The sequence below is a fragment of the Penaeus chinensis genome, chromosome 27, assembly GCF_019202785.1.
Source record: "Penaeus chinensis breed Huanghai No. 1 chromosome 27, ASM1920278v2, whole genome shotgun sequence".
NCBI lineage: Eukaryota > Metazoa > Arthropoda > Malacostraca > Decapoda > Penaeidae > Penaeus > Penaeus chinensis.
In genome coordinates, this window is record NC_061845.1 from 25,887,028 (window position 1) to 25,892,027 (window position 5,000).

The window sequence follows — 5,000 nt, forward strand, 5'->3', positions numbered from 1 at the left end:
TGTTTACTTCTGTCGGTGAACCAGAAGAAAAGGAATTGCTGTGAATTCGTAGTAAAATATTGCAAAAAACACTTTCATAGAGGCATGTTCTCTTAGGAAATAAAGAAACATTTTTTTTTTTTTTTTTTTTTTTTACTAAATCAATTTTAAAAGAATGTTTGGTTGCCAGATGGTATATGTCAGTGAATATTCTGAAGCTTTTACCTTGAATTTTGGTGTATCACACTAGCCTTTGAAAGTTCAATGACAGTCTTGGATTGTGGAATAGGAAGAGGATACAATGGTAAACACGAAAAACAAGATCGGTGAATACAAATAAAACAAAGTCGGTAAACATAAAAAGGGATAGAATTTCAGAACGCAAATAGGGACAAAATTGATAAATGCGAAGAAGGGCAAAATAAAAAAATACAGTTATGATAAAATTTAAAAAAAAAAAAGAAATTGACAAAAATGTTTAAAAAATACATAAGTGGTTGTCTTTCATTGATAAACAATCGCGTTGTGGAAAATGGACACGATTGTGCAAAATGTAACCATGGCATGCTTTAAATGTCCATAACAAAACGCTGTATGAACACGATAAAACCCCGATAATTATATAATATTTGATTCCAAATAAACGTGGAGGCAAAAAGTCATGCCATGGCGATATCGTAGAAGACCATAGTAATTCGTGACAATGTGGCATACATCTTGTTATTCTCTTCCAAGTCGTTACAATATCTATAGTTAAAATTTTTCCAATTGTACCGGAATCGCAGAAAAAAAAAATCTTGAAAGAGAAAAAAACGAAAACATTAGGGAATTTCTCGTAAGTTTCGCATCGAGGAAGTAATAAAGCGTTATGAAGACGGTCTCGGAAATGTGTAGAAATTGTTTAACAGAAAAAAACGAGATTATTACTAGGACACCATATGATCATCAATCCATCATTAAAATAAAATACACTGAAATATGAAAGGACAAATCAATATTTCTTGCTGTTTATTTCACTTATTAGATAATCACATTTCCTGTAACTAATTCATTCTAACCAAACGATAAGAGTTTCCTTGAATATCACGTATTCATATCTTACAAGGATATATTTATATATAAAAAACCCTTTAAATACGTAATTGCCTTGTTTATCTTTATCCATTAACAAATAATTGGCAGATTAAAACTAGCCATTATCTAATGAAATATGGAATGACACCCCGACCTTCAACATATCTTTGCTTAGTATTCGGGGCAAGTAAGTACCAAGGACACTTTTGATCAATATATAAACATTTGTTCAGATGTTTACATAATTTTTTTATGTCTCCAGTCAAGCTTTCGTGTATCCCACAAGGAGGTTTCGTCTTGTGGTCGGTGACAGTTACTAATTGGTATTGATAATCGATGGTTCTCTAGGAAAAGGACCTCAGTTAACAATTACATCATTAACTGACCCATCTTGTCCACGTCCACAGACATGTGAATGGCAGAGGAGAATAACGGACAGAATAGTTTTTCTTTTAGTTTTCGTTTTTTTTTTCGCCATTGGTTCCCCGACTGCATATCCTAAGGTATCTGTTTCGGTAATTGTTATTCGTTTAGGCATCTTCAGTCAATTTGTTACTCAATCTAAGCACCGCAGATTATAATCATATTTTTTTCCCTAAATATCATACTTAATATCTAAAAAGAGCTATTCGTACGAACAGTATGTATAGGTTGATAAGTAAATGAAATATTTAATGATCTTTTATACACCTCTCATGATAAAATATCACTGACTCGCCAGGCCGTCATGCAACTCAGATTGCAAGGCCTCAGGATTAAAGTGTCTGCAGCTCTACATCTGAGAACTGAATGAAAAGTGTTACAGGTTCTGCATGAAAGGCATGTAATACTATTAAGTGTTTTCTTCCGTATTTGCAAGGAGATTTTAAAGGCAAAATTAACCTCAGTCATAAAATAATATAGATAACTGTGTAAAATTATTAATAAGTATAACACAGCCTACCACCAAGTCTGATTTGACTAGTCGGCTAAAACTATATTTGATTGTTTAAGGTTTCAAATCACGGAACAAAGTTTAAGAACAAAGTTATTGAAGAACAGAATTTTCCACAAATTTATTGAAGTCAGTTCTTCTTCTGACTGGCGAATATAGTTACATTATGATATATGGGTCAGTCTCAAGGGGATATACGGCCGAGAGCAGTGATTTCCCCTCCACTTGCATACACAGGCTGTCCTTTTTCCTTTTCCTTTGAAATCAGTAATAATTTTCACTATCACAGCCTTTCTTACAGAGGCAATATTTGAAACAATTTATGAAACAAGAATGTTTTATGTGATTAAAACAAGAAGCAAACAATTCTTCCACCGGTTTAAGGGTATAATCAGAAAGCCAAATTATCTTACATTATATGTATATACGCAAGATCATTTCTAGATCGTGCAGCTAAAACGCAGAACAACCAGACGAACGATTGTTTTAGAAACAGGCGATTAAAATTCACTGCAAGATGGAATGGAGACATCTAGAAAACGGAGATAAATGTATAGTACATGAAAAACAAGTTGCGAGAAGTCGGAAAAAGAGAGACTTTAAATATACCGAAGATGGGAGGGAAAAAAATATTTATTTATTTATTTATTTATTCCGCTGAAGGGAAAACGCATACCCATACTCCACAGTCTGGAAATGGCTATCCCCAAATCAGCAGATGGAGACAGAAAAAATAAAGATATGAAAAAATACCCTAAAATCCAAAAGGTAAACAAATACATACCGAGTAAAAACTTGAAATGATCTTCTGTTTTGCTTTGATGTTGACGATAAATGAAAGGAAAGAATGAGGGTGAAACAGTAGATGAAACTATGAAACAATGATACATGGAGTACAGGGGAGTACAATCATTATTGCCTGTAGTGTTGTTATTGTATATATATACATACATACATACATATATATGTATATATATATATGCACACACACACACACACACACACACACACACACACACACACACACACACACACACATATATATATATATATATATATATATATATATATATATATATATAATATGTAGACAGGTAGGCAGGTATGTATGGGCAAATTTATATACATATATACACACATGTATGTATATGTATATATATATATATATTTATATATGTATGTGTGTGTGTGTGTGTGTGTGTGTGCGTGCGTGCGCGCGCGCGAGCGCGCATATATGCATCCCTGCATATATATATATATGTGTGTGTGTGTGTGTGTGTGTGTGTGTGTGTCTGTGCGTGTGTGTGTGTTTGAGTGTGTATGTGTATGTGCGTGTAAATATAGACAATGTCTAAACTACAGTTAACAGTAAAGCTAATCAACCAGGAATCTACTGTAGTATCTCACCTTCTCCAAACAGCATGAATTTGGTGCAAGTATTAAATCAGAACACAAACAGCATCGGCGTCGGTTTCGGCTCATGCGTTGGGGTTAAAAGCGGAGCCCAAGAAGAGAAGCTGTTAACGGACCCTGACGAGCATTTCCTCGGGGAGTCAGAATCCCAATTAAGAACTGGTCTGCAACCTATGGCTTAACTTCCTAACTTCACGCCCTTCGTCATAACCCACTATCGTCACTTCTGGAAAAGGTGTTCGTTTGTGTTTGGATTCCATATTAAAAGATCAGATACAAAGTTGTATGTGCGAGTCATGTTTTACCGAAATTTAAAATGATGATTTTACCCCGCCCTCTCTGATGTCTTCTCTCCGTTTCTGTGTGCAAGAAATAAGTCTTGTTATTTTCCAAATGACGTAGTAATCTTGTCCTTCCTCTCGTTTTCCCTTCGAGTAAAAAGAGATCGAGTTATAATGATATTATCCAAGATGACTAACTTCTCGGGTAATTTGTTCTATTTGCCTATTCTCAATGCCATGTGCTTATATTGCTGTTGTTATTATTAATAATAATAATACTATTATTATTATTATCATTATTTTTTAGATGATTATTGTTACTATCATTGCTGTTGTTGCTATGATTATTGTTATCATTATTATCATTGTTATTACCATTACCATTATTATTATATTTTGTATTACTAGTATCATTATTATTCCAGTGTAAGTTCTAGGACAATTGTCAGATGTTTTAGTTCCAGATTTGGAATATTTATCAGCAAAAAGTAACTTTGGGCAGCAGATGACAACAGAATTTCGGGGTAACAGATTTTCAGGACAACAGAATCTCAAAAAAATACTGATGATACATTCCTTACAAGAAATGAGGCGAAAAAGCGAGATACAAAGGCTTGTTGGTGACAAATGCATTAATTGGCTATTAATGTCCGAATGCGTTGTTATCGGTTCGGTAGTCTTGCGCTTGATCCATAAACAATGTATATATTTCTGATTAACTTCTGACAACTATACTGTCTAAACCGATTAAGTTCTGGCAACTGCATACTTTACCTTCTGACATTCAAGTAGATACTCGTCAAGATACGTCGTGTTAGTAGTAGAAGTTTTCATTCTACATTGTCAGTAAAGAGAAGAACATAAGGTTACTGAGTTAAATACATATGCAACAGCTTTGTCAGCATCCTAGGACCCAAGAGTGACAGTCAATTTGGTCAAAATCTGGAAGCCTGAATCGTTGCGTTACATAATGTTTGTTGTAATTGTATGTAAATTGGATAACATAAGCTCAACATTAACAAGTATACTGAACATATATTTCCATAGAGTCTATACGTTATAACTTTCCGTGCCCTGAAAAACTATCATAAATATAATCAATGACAAATCATGCTTTAACTGATAATAGTACTAAGAAGATATGCGATATAGACCATTCTTTCTTTACCCCTGAATATATTATTAATATTCATAACCCTCTAAATATTAAATCTTTAATATCCCCTTATGTGTGTTTATTAATGTGTATATATACATTATATATGTATATATATATATATATATATATATATATATATATATATATATACGTGCATATA